General features: G+C 39.7%; 1 protein-coding gene across 1 annotated transcript in view; it reads right to left on the bottom strand.

Moving 5' to 3' along the window:
- Positions 1–6223, bottom strand: part of LOC146491318 (NACHT, LRR and PYD domains-containing protein 3-like) — a 39492-nt gene extending 33269 nt beyond the window's left edge. Inside the window, exon 1 of the mRNA XM_085152674.1 lies at positions 5778–6223. The gene's annotated coding sequence lies outside the window, so the exon portion shown is untranslated. The remainder of the gene's footprint in view (positions 1–5777) is intronic.
- Positions 6224–20479: the final 14256 nt, after the last annotated feature.

A 20479-nucleotide genomic window follows, 5' to 3' on the forward strand; every position in this document is an offset into this window, starting at 1 on the left:
ATGTTACTATTAATAAAACCAGGCCACTGTAGAAGTCAATTAAATTTTATAGAGTATAATTACAACCAAAGCAATATTTATGAGTTACATAGGGGGACGCTAGACTTTTCATATAAAATGCAGTTATAGAATAACAAACACTTGTCCAAGTGACCAAGGTTTTTTTTTTTCCTTTAAAACAGTAAATTATTAAAAGAGCTGGTACTGGCATATATATTTTGCTTAAGTCTGATAAAGTAAAATTACATTAAGAGGAGCAAAATGAAATCAAAATATGGAAATTGTGTATGAAGAACATGACTGATAACTGTTCTGTCTTAAGTTTTGTTATAACACAGATTGCATTACAAGTGGGAAAATTGAGTTTTAAAAATGAAGTTAATGTTAACAATAGGTTTTGTTTCTAGGCAGCTCTGAATGGAGCCAGGAGTTCAAAAGATTTAACATGATGATTAAACTGATTTTATTCCTTAATACAGGCTTGGAGGTCTTGAGGAAGACTAACCTTTTTCTTTTAAGTTTCTTAAGAGGTGGTGAAGCATTTTCAGTTTCAGTAGCGGGTCTTTAGCTTATTTGACACATAGAATGTGTCAAGAAGGGGTGATTTTGGGTTTAATTTGAAATAAGGGGCTTTAGGATCATTTTATGACTTTCTGGGTGTTTGATAATTTAGCTATGATAAAACTTACTCATAAGTAATTGCTTTTATGCTTAAACGTAATTGATTGAAAATGTTTGTTTTCTCTTTGATCTTTTATAATAATAATAATTTCTTACATGAAGAGATGATCTATTGTGAAAGGTGACAGAGGGTAGTAAAAGGTCAATGTAAAAAAAATGCTTGCAGAGACAGATAACAGGAAGTTAAGACACAGTTTGCTTGGAAACTTTGCACTTGCAGAGCAACAGTTTTTTTTGTACAGGATGTTCATGATCAGATAAGAGAAGAATAGAGCTTCTTAAAAGGGTGTCAAAAGTGTCGCTTACCCAAATGAATAACATTGAAGATTATATATGTATAAATGATTCTTTATACACACATTGCAATTGTGCTCATAGGAGTTGTCACTCGGTCAAGTGAAGGTCAAAAACGTCGTTCAGCATGACTGACTGAATTGATATATTGTAGGGATGACCTTGAGTGCCGATGGGTAAATGCCAACACGCTTATACACATAATTAGGTTAATCCTTTTGATTAGAGAGTCCCGAACATGATAGGTTGAACTAAGTTTGAAGAATTAAGAGAACAATTGATGAACATAATAGGTTATGGAGGCGTAGCAGGGAAAGGTGTTTTGTTTCCTTTACAGGAGATTTCCAGACCACAGCAAAAATCACCAAGGGGTTGGCGAGAATCCAGGAAGCCCCAGACCAAACGGAACCAACCAGAGAAAGGGGGACCCAAAAAAGAAGCACATAGCACAGAGAACCACAGTTCCAGAAAATGTGTTGTTTAGGAGACTAAAAAACTCATTAGACACAGGTTAAATGTGAGCATAAAAGTAATGAAGAGTAATGAGAAGGGCTTTTGTAATAGTTTGCAGGATTTCTATGGTATATAAATTGGCCAAAAATAGTGTTAAGGCCGGATTTGTGTTCCCTGTAGAGGGGGTGGAGTACATTTTTAAAGAGGAAATGGGTTAACTCTATAGAGGCTGTTTCCAAAGAGTGACAAAAGTAATGTAGAACCTTTTACCAGAAAAGCTGAGTATATCTGTTTTTAGTTCACAGTAGTTATTAAGGGAGTCAGTGAATTAGGTTAACTAATAGAAATATGGTGACCTTTCTGGGGGAAAGGTCAAGAGGGGGTCTGTTGGGATTTAAATATATATTCTTAGTGCTTATTGTCTGATTATATTGTTTTATGTATGCCAGACCCAGACAAGAACTATATTAAGGGTGACAGGTTGCCCTGGCAACAGACTTTAGAAAGAGGAAGTGCAAAGCTGCACCGGAAATTTGACACAAAGAAAAGAGGAACTTGTACCATATAAGGAGTTGTTTGTATCGAAACTGTGTGACGTGTGAAGTACCAAAATAACACCATATGAGACACATGTTGAGCTTCTAATGTTAGAGATTCTGCAACTGGCTTTGGGCTGTGCAGGGCTCTCTCTCTTCCGGAAGATGATTGAATAAAGAATTATAAATGTTTTTACCACTCCTGGGTCGGGTTTTCTCTGTTCTATCATGGGGATCAAAGAACCGGGTTTAATAGTGTCACCATGAGAAGTAAATGATAAATGGACTAGTTCACATGTTTTGCTCTGAGCACTCAAAGCACATTAACCAACTTTCCTCATTCACCCAAACACTTTTTTCCATGTGTTACGAAATAAATATATATTCTTAGTGCTTATTTTCTGATTATATTGTTTTATGTATTTTAATAGTAAAGGTTTGTAAAGCAAAGCCAGTTTTGACTTACAAACTAAGTGCTCAGCCAGACTGAAAAACAGGAAGTTAGTGTAGAGCTGTACAAGCATATAAATAAATACAGGAAACCTTCTTCTGTCCTTTACAGAAGAAGGAGCAGATTCCAGAACCACAGTAGAACTACGAAGGGGTTGACGAGAATCCAGGAATGATCAGACCGAACGGATCGGGCCAAGAGAGAGAGACACGGATGTGACCCAAAAGAAGCACAGAGCACAAAGAAACCTATCAGAAGAGTAGTTGTTTAGATTGCAAAGAAGATAAAAAAGCTTGTTAGACAGAGGTTTATAATGTGAGCATAAAGTAATGAAGAGTAATGAGAGGGACTTTAGTAATAGTTTCTTAGATTTCTATGTTATGTAAATTGCCCAAAAGAAACAGTGTCTGTGAAGGTACTCAGTCATCCAGGTCATCGTAGTCAAAGGAGCTTGCAAAGAAGCTTCTCTCATCTGAGAAGCTTCTTCAGTTCAGAACTGAAGAAGCTTCTTGGATGAGAGGTGAAACGTCTTCAAGTAACTTAAAGAAGTCCAGACGCTTTTCTTTGCAAGCTCCTTTGACCAAAAGAAACAGTGTTAAGGCCGGATATCTGCTACCCGTTAAAGGGGGCAAAGAAACCAGGAGTAAATTTTTGAAAGAGGAAACGGGTTAACTCTATAGAGGCTGTTTCCAAAGAGTGACAAAAGTAATGTAGGACCTTTTACCAGAAAAAGCAAATTATATCTGTTTTTAGTTCACAGTAGTTATTGAGGGAGTCAGTTAATTAGGTTAACTAATAAAATTAGTTAAAAAGGGGGAATGTTACAAAATAAATATATATTTTTATTTTCTGATTATATTGTTTTATGTATTTTAATAATAAAGGCTTGTAAAGCAAAGCCAGTTTTGACTTACAAAATAAGTGCTCAGCCAGACTGAAAAAGCGGAACTAGTAACATATGAGGAGTTGTTTATATCGAAACTATGTGTGACGTGTAAAGCACCAAAATAACACCTGTATGAGACACATTTTTAGCTTCTATTGTTAGAGATTCTGCAACTGGCTTTGGGCTGTGCAGGGCTCTCTCTTCCCGGAAGATGATTGAATAAAGAATTATAAATGTTTTGACCACTCCTGAGTCGGGTTTTCTCTGTGCTATCATGGGGATCAAAGAATCAGGTTTAATACATGTAAGTACTTTCTAACATTCATACTCCGATGGACACATCAGAGAGCAACATGGTATTAGTATCTTGCCCAAGGACATCTGGCATGCAGATTGGAGGAGACAGGGATCAAACCACCAACCTTTCGATTAGTAGGTGACCTGCTCTACCTCCTGCGCTACAGGCATGGAAAGAAAGGGTACAATCACAGCCAATCTCTCTCACACACCTAAGCATGAGCTTAAAAGGCACAATTGTAGGCATATTGAAATTCATTAGGTATATTTAAATATGAAAATAATTCATTACAAACTGGTCTTTTCTCTGGCATCACAGACATGAACAATAATCAGTAAAGAACAAGAAGCACTATCATCAAAACAAAGAAGAAGCTTAAGAAAATTTAAGCAGCAGCTGACTAGACCTCAGTTACAAATAGGTGTCTTACAAAAGATACATGACATATGAGTGGAAGAGTGACTTTGGGGGTACTGCCACAACCCCTACCACACACTACCACATAGACATTATCCAGCACTATGATTCAACATTATGAAACAGGGTCAGACTGACAGACTTGGTGTCAGGGTCTGGGTCTGTGACCCAGTGTTTTGTGTTATTTTGTATTGTTGATTTCTTATGTTTATATTGTGTTAAAATCATGTACTATTCTTAAGTTAAGGATAGAGTTGAGTTATTTTTGTATCGCTATTCTTTATTACTTATGAGATAATGTTAAGTTCTAGTATTATTATTAGTTTGTCTTGGTTGAGTTTTAGCCTGGTTTGTTTTTTCTATGCTTCCTCGTCTGTGTAGGTTCGCCTTGTGTATCTCTCCTTTATGTCCCTTTCCCTTGCTCGCTCCCTCTGTCTCTTGTGTCAAGCTTGCATGTCCCAGTTCATGTCTCTCCATGTTTCCTGTTTTATTTGAAAATCTTGTTTCTATGTTTTTTATGCTTAGTTTTACTTTTCCCTGTGGCGTCATAATTATGCGTCAATTATTTTCCCCATGTGTTTCCACTTCCCCTGATCACCTACTGTGTGTATTTAGTCTGTGTGTTTCATTCAGTCATTGTCAGGTTGTCTGTGTTCTCCTCTCATCAGGTCATGTCAAGCCCAGGTATTTCACGATCAGCTCAGGTCATGCTCATGTTTTTTCCTCATAGGTTCTCGCATGCTCCTGCCCCGAATCAAGTTAGTGTCTTTTTGTCACAGTTACCATAGTTTAGTTTCTTTCAGTTGAGGTTGTTTTTATTCCTATTTGCTTTGCCTTGTTTTTGTATTCATGTTATCAGCCATTTATCAGCCACAATAAACGTATGTTTTTTTTCTTGTTTTTTAAATAAAGAAATCTATTATTCAAGTTATGTTCACATTTCATCTTTGGTCTGTATTTGAGTCCTCTATTCACTCTACACACAGTCAGCAACACTTCAACAGCAAATACAGATTTTCAGAGGTTTGTGAGTTTTAAATAATTTTATTGCTGTGATGTCATTACTGTTGATGGCTTCCATTTTCATTTAGGTGTAACTTTGGGGGCGGGGTAACTACAGCAGGACTGCAGCGAATCCCTCAAAGCATCCATAAATCTGTCCTACAGGATCATTGGAGAATAACAGCAGCACTCAGAAGGAACCAGCAGGGGGCGCTCACTGAGTGCTTTTAAATATTCTCCATAAATTCTGGAGAATATTTAACAGACAAACGTGAACTCTGATCCTTCGTTAAACAAAAACAAAAAAACTTGAACATCATAGTCAAGCTGGAGTCCAGCATCTGAAGCAGGTTCTCATATCAGGACTCCAGTTTGATAGTTTGACTGTGAGCCTGTTCAGAGTCCACATGAACACTGAGTGTGACTAAACATCACAGCACAGTCACACTTCCTCTGTTAAAGAGGATCAAACAGTGGCAGATATGTTTGATCCAACAACGTTCCTCATGAAGATGCCCACACAGACTGTTAGTCTGATGTGATGTGAGGAAAACAAATCTCTACCGTCACACTCTGATTGAAAGGCTCTAAGCTGGATGTTGGAGACTTTGTTGTTGCTTTGGAGTCTTTATCCAGCACCAGACATCAGAGATGAAACGAGTCTTCGTATGTTCTCCGCAGAAACACTCTAACAAAGAGCAGCTGCTCTGTGATGAGGAGGTAACCTCAGAGACTGGAATGAATTAAAGTTTCACTTACTCAGCTTCTTTCCATGAACTTTTTCACTCTGCAGCTCTGCTGTCTGCACCAGGTCTGTGTAGAAACCGAAAATCCTCTGCTTCTTCTCCGTCGTCAATCCTCTGTATCTGCAGGCTGCTGTCACATTAAGCACTCCACACCATAAAATAGTCTTAAGATGTGGCTTGCGGGTCAAAGATCAGCTAACACACTCATATAAAATCCACACTGTAGATAGCAACACGCAAATAATTTTCAACAATAGTGTCACTACGGGTGTGTCTGTAAGCTTAAACACTATAAACATTAAACATTTCAGACCATAAATGAGTCTTAATCTGCAACACATGGATCAAAGGTAAGCTGCTGCATCCTCATATGACTTTATATCAATAATTAACCTGCAGCAAATGTTCGTCAGTCTGTTTCTCCTATTACAGTCTACTAGATCCACTCAGAGCAGCAGCAGCCAGTCCCATCATCCAAAAGAAATCATGTGACATTTGCAGCGGCTCTGCTGCTTTGACATGGGTTCAAAAGTCCCTCCTATCTCCTTTTCCTAAACTATTTTCTTACATCACCAACGTCAAGGAAAGGTGGGTAGGAGAGTTGGTAAGGACTTAGGAAAAGATCTGGGCCCATATCCCTAAAGAATCTTTGTGCAAAAAGTGGCTCCTAGCGGCCAAATTCTAAGAAAATTCTCAGAGTCATGACGTTTTCTTAGAATTTCCACTAAAAGTGACACGACAATCCCAGTTAATATAAAAGCTATTCCTCAAGATTCCTAGCGCTTAAAAGGGCTCCTAAGGCGAGATCTGCTAAGAGCAGGGAAGAGGACTTTTAGTGGCTTAGGAGTTCCCCTAAGCAGCTGCACAAAATGGCCAACAGAAGAGGCAGGAGAGATGTCCTGCAAACACTGGATGACAGGGAATTATTGAGACGCTACAGATTGGATCGTGCAGGAATCATGTTTGTGGTGGATCTCCTTAGAGATGCAATTACTTCACCAACTCGACGCCACAATGCTATTACACTGGAGACGAAAGTAATCACAACCCTGAGGTATTTGGCAACCGGAAAAATGCAACAATGCAGCAGTGATGACTTGGGTCTGTCCCAATCCTCCGTCAGCAGAGTCATCACCCAAACACTGACAGCTTTGTCACAACCTAATATTGTGACACAATTTGTTTCATTCCCGCTGGATGCCCGCACTTTACACACACATAAAAGGGCATTTATGGACATTGCAGGATTCCCTGGTGTTGTGGGTGTAATTGATGGAACACATGTGAGAATAATTGCGGCATCAGAGGACGAGGCCGTCTTTGTTAACAGGAGGAATTTCCACAGCATCAATGTGCAAATAGTGTTCAATGCGGCCTGTAAGATTTTGGACATTGTGGCTAAATGGCCAGGCTCCACACATGATGCGAGAATGCTCTCCGAGAGTGGCATCAGACAGCTTTTTGAGAGACGCTATGTGCCAGCTAATTGCCACTTGTTAGGGGACAGTGGCTACCCATGCAAACCATGGCTCCTTACACCTTACCTCCAGCCACGCCAAGGGCCCCAACTAAACTATAACAGGTAAGCCAAACAATACAAAAATCATGGAAATTAAATGCAAGCAATATGTTAGAGCATCCAAGTAGTGCAATATTTCCATCAAATAATTAAAGGTCTCTGTATTCTATTGTAGGGCCCACGAGACAACAAGAGCGGTGGTGGAGCGTTGCATAGGCCAGCTTAAGAGGCGCTTTCATGTTCTCCACGGAGAGGTGCGGCTGAGGCCTGAAAAAGTCAGCAAAGTCATCATAGCCTGTGCAATATTGCACAATATTTGCAAGCTTAGACAGATTGTAGAACCTCTGGATGAAGACAACGATGAGGATGAAGACAACGATGAGGATGGTGGTGAAGAACATATTTACATTCCACAGGGGAACCTAGCCCAGAGTGGACTGCCTTACAGGGCAAACTTCACAAATTTACATTTCAGGCAAGCTGTAGCCCCATGTCTTTTGAGAACTTGTGATGGTATTAAGAACTACCACAGTTTTACTGCACATCACCTGCAATTGTTAAATGCAAGACACAGAACACAATCTGTAAATGGTTTATTTTTTAGGTGTTCAATTTTAAGGCGGTAGTACTCCTCCTGAAGGGAAAGGACTTTTTTTTGTTGTTCAAACACATCAATTGTGAGTTTCAATCTGCTCTCCTGCAGGGATGCTGACGGAGCAGGTGCTGCGGATGGGAATGGTGTTTGATCCGCTGGGCTATCCTGAGTAGCAGCTGCAGATGGTTTAGGCGGCAATCTCATCGGCAAACTTGATGGGCCCGGTTCTTGTGATGGCTCCATGCTACAGAAATACATAGGCCTAGTTTAATTATTGTTTTGATTAAATTAATTTAATACAATGAGCATGGATAATACATGAAATGGCTTCTGCAATGAATAAACACTGTAGATATGAATAACCCTGTGTCCTACCTTTGCTGCACTTCAAGGGCCTGCATCATTGATGTGTCAATGCCTGTTGGCAGCCCGGTGACACTGACCTCAGAGTGTCCCAGGACTTGAAAGACAGTGTCGGCCACCTGGGACAGCCGCTTTGCAGGTGGAAACAGTCAATGAACACAGTACTTAGGCATGTAAATTAACTTTGCCAGCAGGAGCAAGTTGCCAGATTATGTGGTAGGCTATAATATTTTGCTCACCTGTGAGTGAGGATTCCCGCTTGTGTGCTGCAATCTCATCTTTTGCCTTGGACTGCAGCACATACCACCTTTTCTCACAATTGTCGCCTGTCCGCACCACCAGTGGAAAAGAGGCATTGATTGTTTGGGATATTGTGTCCCAGGCGCGCCTCTTGCCTTGGCTAGTGACAGTTGGGCCAAATTTTCCTCGTAACATACCTTTATGTTCGTTCACCAACTGGGCCAGCAACAAACCTTGCTCCTCAGTCCAGTTTGGCTTGCAAGTCCTTTTTTTTCTCCATTTTCTGTGTTTGTCGGATATTTGTTAACAAGCCTTTATAAATAGACCAGCCAGCAATCACAGACATTGATAAAAGCTGAGCCGTGTTACCCTCGTTAAGACTTGTAACATTGTGATTTCTACTTCATTAAGGACAGCCCCTTGAGATAGGCCATCTTGTTTTCAATGGGGTCCATATGGGAGTGAAAGTACAAAATATGCCAGCTAGGATATTAATATGAGCAAATAAGACACGAATCATTATTTGAACAGGGTGTAATGAGTTTAAGTTTTCACATATTTTAGATTCTAATGTTAGGCTATAACCGCTACAGCTTACTATTCATTTTCCAGATATTTTCTTGAATGTGAAATATTATTTACAATTACAGTCAGCATAAGATTAGAGTGTATAATTATGTTTATTGATTTGAGGGTACATCCTTTGCTCATTATCACCAAAAGCTCATTTCCATCAAACTTGTAGGATCAACCAATCACGGCTTTTGAAATGATGACTCATACCTAGCAACGGGGTCAACCACACCTCCTCACTAAGATAGGATTTTCCATCCATTCCTTGCTCAGAGTTCACTGAAAATGTTCTGGAATCACTTCTAAGCTAAAACTCCTGGCAAGGAATTTTTAGGTTAAGTTAGGAGCTCTCTGAGAGGATTCTCAGAATCTTTAGGGATACGGGCCCTGAGCTCTGAGAATAGCTCTGTCTCTCCTTAGCAATGTGAGGCCAGATGTCTGCCATTTTGAAAGTATAATGTGCAGAAAATGGAGTGCAGAATGCACATTTTAATTCACCACAGCATGTTTTAAACCTGTTGTTTTATGCAGGCAATTTAAATGAGAACAGCCTGTGAACATGAAGTTTGAATTTTAAAGAAAAGAAAACATTTAGGGTCAGATATACTAATGTCTGCAGCAGCACGAAGTCACCTTTAGATGTTATAAACCTACTGGATTTAGTGATGAGGCTCTGTGCAGAAAGTTGTGTACAGGAGTGTTTGTGTAGCTGCCCTCATGGTGTATGTAAGAGTTTCCACAGAGACAGGACTTTAATACCAGAACCACCAAAATTTAAAGCTCCATCGAACCACATTCATTTTGACCCCCTCCTACAACAACACACCCACACTTGCTCCGCCTGTTTTATCGAGCATGCATCGGCGGTGACTTGTGTGGACTTGGTACAGCTAAATATCCCAGAATACATTTTGTCCAAAACTCAAACGCGGCAATGGTGGACGAGCGCGGCTAAAAACTTTTAAATATTAAACTTTCTGGGTCACAAAATAAACTTTTAAGTTATTTTCAAAGGAGAATGTAGCTGTGTAAGCTTCAAATATCTGCTCGATTTATCAAGATATCATATATTTCCAAACGTGCTTTGATGTTTTCGGAGACGTCTGTGACCCGCCAGCTCCATAGCAGACAGCGAGGTCGAGGCTCACTAGAGCCGGCAAGAACAGTGGATCGTTTTCAACCCCCCGCGGTCTTTTCGCTACTCAGGTTAAACAAACCCCAAACCCCAGCAGCTGTCTATTGTATTGAGTGTCCACTAAAATAAAAATAAAAGCGTTCTAACATCTCACCTGCTTGTTTTTATTAAGGCATACATGTACACTATTTTTATTAATAGAGATTTCGCTACTCAGGTTAAACATGATATATAAGTCACTTAGATCACTTCTAAATGTTAATGTTTGGCTTATTTCAGTGTTTTATTTGTTCCTGAGTAAATCGGTTTAGCTGTGATTAAAGTTAAGCTTCATAACATATTACTCACAGTTAAATTAAGAGGGGACGGCAGTATAAGCTCTGGACCTGTGACATCATCATGTACGCTGGTGTTCCAATTGTACAGAATAGGAAGTGATATGATACTGCAGTGAGGGCAGACACCAAGGCCCTTTCTCAATTCTCAAGTACACGAGTCCATGCTCACGTTCTCGGCAAGTCCGTACTCCCGTGCGTTCTCGGCAAGTCCGGACACGCCGAGAAGGCGAGTACGGACTCGTGTACTTGAGAATTGAGAAAGGGCCTTGGTGTCTGCCCTCACTGCAGTATCATATCACTTCCTATTCTTGTTCACACAGACATGGCAGTGTTTTAAGTAGATAATCCGTGTACCCTATTTGATTACAAAGCTTTAAATAACTACCTATTTCTTCAAATGGTTTATTCAAAGCACACTCTCTGCTGAACTACCTGGTAATTATATCGTCTATGTTTACTAATTGTGTTTTTATATGTTCAAAGGCTTAGCTTAGCCTAGTGTAGCAATTAGCCTAGCTCATAACCCAGTCACTAGCAGCATGGCTTTTTCACCTGTCCCTCTTACACTTTTCTGCTCATTTCATAGCATTTGATCACTGTGCATCAAAACAGTGAACAATAATTTTACTAATAATCACAGATCTGAGTACAGTGCAGAAACAACTCTTTAATATTGTTTTTGCTATTTCTTCTTGAACTCCGTTATCAAACAAAAATGAAAAGAATTTCATGAAAATTGTACCAAAAATATTTGAGCAGTGAAACAAACAGCAGAGAGACGACTGATGTTTCCCTGTGGTCTTCAGGTCCGGGACCACATACCAGATGATGGGTCTACAACAGATATGTCTTTGGTAAGGACCAATGAGCTCCTTACCAAAGACAGTCTGTCACACCCCACAGTCTGTCTGTTCAGAGAACCTCAAATATTATCTGGATTAACTTTTAGCCTGAACCCACAGTGAGTGGAGCTCTGCAACCAGATGTGTACAGCTGTTCACTGAGTGAAGCACACTCACTGGGAGCAACATAAACACATGGATGGTATGGATGGCGTTGGCAAGATGGCGCCTGTGTTTGGCTGTGCTGCTGCCTTTGCCCGTGTGTTTGTTTACTTTATATGTTGTGTATGTATTTTTGCTACATTTTTGTCCGCCATCACCTCCCTTCGGATTTATGATCGTCATGCGTTACTGGCGATCAACTCTGCCATGGATAATTTTCAGAGTCAACGTAATAAGGTTGTTTTCCCACCGCCGCTTGAGCGTGGCGCAGCACCTGGTTTACCTTCTTTCTTGCTGATCAGCTCACTTTTGCTTCAGAGGCCTCATCGGAGGAACCGGGGAAGAGACCAGGCTTTCTTGAGCGGCTTCGTCAGCTTTGGAGAGAAGTGGATCTTTGGGGGCTTTATTTCTGGGCTGCTGCCGGTAGGATATGCCTGAGACTTGTCATTACTGGATTAATCCCCACAACCCCTGATGTTTACTACCCAAGCTGTCATCTGAAAGCATGGAAAGCTACGGTCAATCTCGGCAGGAACCTTGATTTGCTGTCCTCCTTACGGCATTGTGCGGTCTCCGTTCCAGGCTACTCTGTCCCGGTGGGTCACAACGTTAAAATGATGTTAATTAATGCCCGCTCAATTGACAACAAGTCTTATATCTTAAATGACTTGTTTTCTGCAGAGAAGCTTGATTTTATGTTTATTTCTGAGACGTAGCAGCGTGAGAATGAATTCTCACATCTTTTTGAACTATGTCCCACAGACTGTTCTTTTCTCTCTGCACCTTATAAACTGTCATAAAAATAACCCAATAATTCTATTTGATACCATTAACAGTATTGTTTCACCCCCAACACAGCATGCTGTGTTACTTTCTGATGAAGACTGTAATACTTTCCTCAATCACTTTGTAAATAAGGTGATGGACCTGAGATCCAAAATCTCCTCAAGTGCCTCCCCTCGGTGTCATGTGTCCAGGGGCGATTCTAGCATCAGAGCTTTGGGGGTGCTGAGCACCCAGAGAGCTTCCCAACCAGGCAAGATAAACTTTACTCGTCACGATGAGACTTCTTCCCTGTTTCTGTCAGTCCTTGCACCCCTAAATGTCTCCATTTCCATTCTCTCTGTCTCCTTGGTTCATTTAAACCCCTGTTCCTGGCCGTCCCCGTCATCTGTTGTGTTCGTTTCCGATATCAGTCATCATAACTTTACCATCTCTGTGCAAGTCTGCAAATTTCTTTGTTAAATCATAAGATTCTTAAATTCATCAAGTCTCTCTGTGCCTGGGTCCTCGTCACAAAACATGACATCACTGTTTTGTACATTTTAACACAATTTAATCCCCACATTTGTGAAAGAAAAGCAAAACACTTTTTTTTAAAGTCTGTAACAAAACCATCAAATCTGATAAAGGTTATTTAAATGCCACAAAAGAAGAATGGATTGGAATAAAAAATTACATATCTTAACCTTAATTATTAGGGGAAATTAATAAATTATGCTCATAGTGAGTAAAACGTAAACAGTATTTTTTCTGGACAGAGATTCATTTTTAATGTGTATGTATAATATAATACAGATACATAAAAAATACACTCTAAAAATAGAAGAGTCCTTGAAAAGTACAAATGTATAATGTATTAATTAAAAAACAATTCAAATGGAGGCAAATTTGCCTGTGGTACAATTTATACTATGTATGAAAAGATCTTTACTGCAGATACTACTATGGCTCTGGTCAAAGGAGCTTGCAAAGAAAAGCGCCTGGACTTCTTTAAGTTGCTTGAAGACATTTCACCTCTCATCCGAGGAGCTTCTTCAGTTCTAAGGTCAAATGGTGGAGAGTCCCAGATTTAAACCTAGTGGGAGTATCCCCCCACAGATGATCCTCTAATCGCCTGAGCCAAGGTGTGAAAATGGGTGTGGGTCCCAATCAGCCAGGGTTTCGGGTGAGCTCTTTGTGAAACCTGGCCCCACCTTATCATGCGAATTCCTGAGGTCAGATGGCCCAGGATGTGAGTGGGCGTTCAGGCGTCTGGGGAGGGAACTCAAAACTGGATTATAGATGGCAGACAGTTGGTGTTGTAAACCACCGCCTCTGTTCAAAGATGGTTGCTCACAGTGGAGATAGATGGCTTCTTTCACTCCTCTTTCAAACCATCTGTCCTCTCTGTCCAAAATGTGAACATTGGCATCCTCGAAAGAGTGACCTTTGTCCTTTAGATGCATATGGACAGCTGAGTCTTGTCCTGTGGAGGTGGCTCTTCTATGTTGTGCCATGCGCTTGTGAAGTGGCTGTTTGGTCTCTCCAATGTAGAGGTCCTCGCTGCACTGTACAGCATACACCACATTGTTAAGTCTGTGTTTTGGAGTTTGGTCTTTCGGGTGAACCAGACATCCCGGTGTATTTCAGACCCAGCAACAGACAAAAACTGGTTCACCCGCTATGCAGCTAACGTGTCCTGTTTTAAGCCAGAAACGCACACCTCCGCTCCGCTGCGTCTCAGCCACCATCGTTCTGGCAGAAAGAGCACTAGTGCAAGAGTAGGGGAGAGGGGAGCCGGAACAAACCATTTTTTTTTTGGGGGGGGGGGAGGGGATATCTATACTTTTGTTGTTAAAATGTTACGTCTCAACCAAGTACTGTATGCTTTTTATATTTTTAGTAGTGTGTCACACAAACAGCAGAAGCTGAAGCACCCCCAAAACTAATCAAAGCATCCCCACAGATTTCTTACTTTTTTTTTGACAATATTTGTTGTTTGCTGTAACACACTACTAAAAATATTAAAAGCATACAGTACTTGGTTGAGACGTAACATTTTAACAACAAAAGTATAGATACCCCCCCCCCCCCCCTCCTAAAATGGTTTGTTCCAGCTCACCTCTCCCCTACTCTGACTCTAGCGCTCTAGTGGCTGAGATGCAGCAGAGCGGAGGTGTAAGTGCCTGGCTTAAAACAGGACATATTAGCTGCATTTAACCTTCAGTTACTCTTTATATAGTTAGGTAGTTCTCAGACCATGTTTCTTTTTAGCTGAAAAACATTACACCCAGGTAACCTGCAGTGTTGAAAACATGTTTTCCGACAATGTTTGCTACCCTACAATCCGTCCTCCTGTAGTAAAATCAGCGACATTTGGCCGTCCTGTTGCTCCCATTGAAATATATGCAGCCTATTTAAAATCTAAAACTTAAAATTGTTCGTAGCCTACTGTTGTTACCACTGTCCTGTTTGAAATGGATACTAACTAGCTAACTGACTGAATGCCCATTAACCTTAGAACACCTGTTGTGTGTGTGTGTGTGTGTGTGTGTGTGTGTGTGTGTGATTGTGTACAGAGAGACAGCCAGGTTTATAATGGATATAAGAAAGTTTTTTCAAAAAAAGGAGCCACATTCAGGTAAAAGTGTAAAATCAAATGACCTGTGAATCAGGAATAATATTGGATCAGTGTTTCAATATTTATATCTTTTATTAGATGTACATGTGGTTTGGTTATTTGCCTTTTGGTTGAAAGTACACCGAGAGAGGACTTTTTGTTAGTGATCTTAATAGAATTGTTTCATATTAATATAATTTTTCATCTAATTGAATACAATCTATTTGTGTTTGATTGTCAGTCCGAAGAGGGAGAGAGGAAAGAGGGGAACGTGAGGAGAAAGTACAAGGTCAGGAAGAACCAGGTAAGAAAACAGACAGGGAATAGTGACAGGCACAACAGAAACTGTTAAACTGACAAAGAGAAAAAAACTGATTTTACTCACACAATCTGGAAGTTGTGTTCTCCCTATATTAAAGCTGCTATACAGAATCTGCAAAACAAACTGGGTTGAAACATTTTTGACCCTCTTTAACAACATTCCAACATAACATTATAATGGATTGGGGAGATTAAAATTAATGATATATTTTTATGTGGTTCAGCCACATCTCTAGCCCTGGTGGAGTGAGGAGCTGTAAAGAGAAGAGTGCTGTTTATATTCTAAAAATGTTTTAAGCTAGCTTGTTTCAAAAGATTCTGTACAGCAGCTTTAAATGTTTTCCAAAACACACACACACTTATGAGTTTTTCTCACACTTTTTACAGTGTGTACCACCTGATAAAATGTCAAGCTCTCCCAATATGAATGTATGAAACTCATAAATCTTACAACACAAAATTTGTATTATTAAATTAGTAAAATTAGCATCTGCAGTAAAGATTTTTTCATACATTTTATACATTCTACCACAGGGAAAGTTGCCTCCATTTTTATAGTTTTTTTTTTTAATTAATATTTTGTAATAATTTATTTGTAATAATTTATTTGTAATAATTTATTTGTAATAATTTATGCTGTTTTGGGAGTGTTTTGTATGTATCCAAAAAATGCACTCAGTTTACTTTTTACTCACTATGAGCATCATTCATTATTCTCTCCCACAGTGGCGGTCCTAGCCTGTTTGGCGCCCTGGGCGAACACTCCCTCTGCCCCCCCCCCCCCCCCCCCCCCACACACACACACACACGCACACAAAACATAATAAGGACTGTACATTAACATAAAACTGTTGTACACAGACACACATATGAAGAGAAAGAGAGTATGCATAGCATGCAAACGGCTACCAAACAGCCATCATAATTTGTCATACAATGAGAACAGGACAAATCAACAACTGACAATGACTAATTAATACTAAAATCTGTAACATATTGTATTGTTTGGAGTTTAGTCTGTTACTGTTGCTAGTTTTACCATTTCTTCTTGGAGCAACTGCAACCCACATAATTTCCTTAGGGATTAATAAAGTATTCTGATTCTGATTGTTTCAGGATGACCTGCCATTATCCAATCACACATCTGCTTACCTGTATCTTTTGCTCATTTCTCCTCTTCTCTTCTTTTCTCTTTTTTCTAAACTGAGGACCCAATGGCTTTGAGCTTTTTTTTTTTTTATGGCCGATGCCCGTGATGCCGCCCCCCACCACAATGCCGCCCCGGGCAACCGCCCGTGTCTAAAACCGCTACTGCTCCCCCAGTATTTAAGGTTAGGATATGTATTTTTTTATTCCAATCCATTCTTCTTTTGCAGCATTTAAACAACCTTTATCAGATTTGATGGTTTTGTTACAGACAAGTGTTTTGCTTTTCTTTCACAAATGTGTGGATTAAATTGTGTTAAAATGTACAAAACAGTGATGTCATGTTTTGTGACGAGGACCCAGGCACAGAGAGACTTGATGAATTTAAGAATCTTATGATTTAATAAAGAAATTTGTAGACTTGCACAGAGATGGTAAAATTATGATGACTGATAGCGGAGACAAAGATAACAGACGACAAGGACAGGGAGAAACAGGGGTTTAAATGCACCAAGGAGACATTCAGAGACAACTTGGGACAACTGGAGACATTTAAGGATGCAGGGACTGACAGAGACGGGGAAGAAGTCTCCTCGTGACGTGTAAAGTTTATCTTGCCTGCTGGGCAGCTCTCTGGGTGCTCAGCACCCCCAAAGCTCTGATCCTAGAATCGCCCCCGGTGTGGACATAGCGTAAAAGAGTTAGTGTAAACAATAACGTGGCCCACAGCGTGACGTGAAAAAAGGCACATACCTTTGACGTTGCATGACGAGCTCCGTATTTCACGTCCACACGTAAATGCAAAAACTGAAAAAACTGAGTTTTCGAAAATCTCCAACCTGACAGAAGTTTTAAAAAATCTCAGTTTTCGGTGATTCGAAACGCCGTTTACGTGTGGAGGAAAGGCCCAAACGCATAGAAAAAGCTGCGTTTTCAAAAATACCTGTGTAGGTGTGGACATAGCGTAAAAGAGTTAGTTTATTTTATTGCTACCTGTAATTTATTGCAGTTTGTAGGTGGTGGGAGGCACGAAGATTTTCTTGTAAAACAAAGGGGAACCACTGCTCTAAAGGTTTGGCCGCAGCTCTATATTACACTATCAGTGCTTGTTTACTCTTGTCAATAATTACATTTCTAAATTATCTTTGTGCAGGTACATACTACAGGTAAATAATATCCAATATTTTATCTAAATGACTGCTTTGTCTTCGAAAAGGTGAAGAGCCTGAGGCCAGTGATGGTCCAGTTCTACTCTAAATACATCCTTACAGTGGCTCACAGGACAAGGCCACATTCTTGTCCTGCCAGAAGAGAGTCTTCATGCAGTTCAACCACACCTGTCATATTCCATATAGTGTTCATGCAGTTTTCTACCCAGCAGTTACAGCATGTCCAACTGCCTGTTCAGCATATGCAAAAAACATATGATGAGTTCAAGCATGTGATGACAAAGGCCTTCAATTATGGTCTTTGTCATCACAAGTCTGGCTGGCTGATCATGTTTAGAAGCATGATCAGCAGTGTTGGGTGTAATGCGTTAATAAGTAATGTGTTACTGTAATTAAATTACTTTTCCACTGAAAAAGTAGAGTAACTAATTACTGTTCATTTTTAGGTATTTTAATTACAGTTACTTACAATTTACTTGCTTTAAATTGTAAAATAATTAAACTCGCAGAATATCATTATTTAATTTCAATAATTTATCTTCTAAATGTAGAAGTAAACTCTGCCGCTTTAACATCGTTGTAGTGCAGCTGCACGTCATTTCGCGCCAGTTTGCTTCATAGTTGTTTTCTAAAATATTACGTCATATTCTAAAGCAGAAGATGTCGGACTCGGCTGAAGCGTGTGGCTGTGTTTTTTAAATGGACATATTCCCATCTTTTCACTTTTCTGAAACAAGCAGACAAGAATATTACAGTAATATGTAAGCTATGTCCTGGGGAGAAAAAACTATCGGCCGCTGTTAACAGCACGGGTAATCTACTGAAGCACCTGACACGAGAGCATAGACGAACACTTCTGAGTGATTCTTGTTCATCATCCATGGATAACACTGCGGCAACTCCTGCTAAGCAAGCAAAACTTTTATCTAAGATTTTATTTCAGCAGCACAGAAAGCATCTGAAGGTGAGCTTAAAAAAATGATTGCAGGCTACATTGTGGAAGAGATGGTACCGCTGCGTACTGTAGAGTCTACGTCTTTAAAAAAAAATATATATATATTTAAAGAGTTTAATTTCTATTGTTTGCCCACTCAAGGTTTATAGGGATTTTAAGATGTATTTAGTTAAATTACTTATTTAGTAATTAAGTTACTTTTCTGACACAGTAATTAGATAAGTATTTTAAATACAATATTGACTAAGTAATTAGTAATTAATTACTTTTTTAAAGTAACTTACCCAACACTGACGATCAGCCAGCCATTCATCTGGATGATTATATGGAATAAACAAAAAACTAAAGAAGACATGCGTTATCTTTATTATTATTTTACATTTTTCATTGTTAGGCATTAGGTTCATTGCAATTGAAATCCTTAAAAGAGTTTTAGTAGTCCTTCCCAACTTCTTTCTCTCCTCCATGTTACTGTGCCAGCTTGTCAACATCTATTTGGGATTGGGAGTGCAACAGAAAGTAAGGAACAAAGTACAAATAAAACCAGGAGAGGTTCTTATTTTTCAGAAGAAGGGATTATTAAAAAGAATTCAAAAGAAATGATCTCAATGTCATATGTGATTTAAGAACCCTAGAGAGTACTTTGCAAAATAACACGTTTTGCACGCTTATAATTTCACATTCTGATGGGCCAAGCTACGACGGTCAGGGATGGTGATGTAGGTACAGAGCATGTGAGAGTGTGGTTAAGTAAATGTCTCTTCCAAAACTAGATGAAGGCACAAGGAGATCAATGGCAAGGCGTAGAGATTCATAAATTCACCATCTTCAGTCTTCAGTGGATACTCCATTTCTGGCACAAAAAAACCTGTAAAAGTTGATTGTAGAGTAGATTTAGGAGGTGTTTTGGTGACCTGAAAACATCTGCATGTCAAACATAACAATGTATATATTTCTTAAAAAAAACTGTAATTAATCATACACTTAGTAACCCAAGAATTATTAATAATTATTATGGTAGTTAAACACAGTGAGAGTCATATATCATATCATCAGTGTTGGGAAGGTTACTTTTAAAATGTATTCCATTACAGAATACAGAATACATGCCCCAAAATGTATTCTGTAACGTATTCCGTTACGTTACTCAATGAGAGTAATGTATTCTGAATACTTTGGATTACTTAATATATTATCATGCTGTTTACAACTACATGAATGTACTATTGCTGTGATTTATTACTGTTACTGAAGGTCCGCGTCTCCGAACCATAGTAAAGGGACCTCTGGCTAATACGGTGGGTTCTGTGTCGGCTCGTAGCCGAAAAATAGCTTTACTTTGTTGTCTGGGTCAACTTTGCTTGCGAGAGACAGAGAGAGGCGTTGAAAGGCTGCTCCAACAGAACTTGTTGTTTTTGGAGGAAAACACGAACACGGTGTGCAGTCGAGTCTTAATAGCTTACTTACAACTGGGCTCGTCAGGCACTCTTCTTGGCTGCAGTGGTTATTATTATATTTACATGCTTCCAGCTCCCGTTTTTGCTTGATGACAACTCGTACTTTTCCTTTTTCTCCCTCCCTCGCTCACAGACACATAACGTGTATGGCAGTCCATTCTCCCTGCAGCACGGACTACACTGCCTATGATGCTACATTCTTTAGAGCTATACCGGTAGCATTCTCCCTATTAGCTTAGCACAACAACAACAAAAAGGCCTCTCTCACCCAGGAAACACGCAGAGAGAGAGCGTCACCCTGTAACCATGGCAACCGTAAATGGTAAATGGCCTGTATTTCTATAGCGCTTTACTAGTCCCTAAGGACCCCAAAGCGCTTTACATATCCAGTCATCCACCCATTCACCCATTCATTCACACACTGGTGATGGCAAACTACATTGTAGCCACAGCCACCCTGGGGCGCACTGACAGAGGCGAACGCTGTCACCTGGAACAACAGAACCTAGCTGTCAAAC

This window comes from Neolamprologus multifasciatus, chromosome 23 (genome assembly GCF_963576455.1).
Source record: "Neolamprologus multifasciatus chromosome 23, fNeoMul1.2, whole genome shotgun sequence".
NCBI lineage: Eukaryota > Metazoa > Chordata > Actinopteri > Cichliformes > Cichlidae > Neolamprologus > Neolamprologus multifasciatus.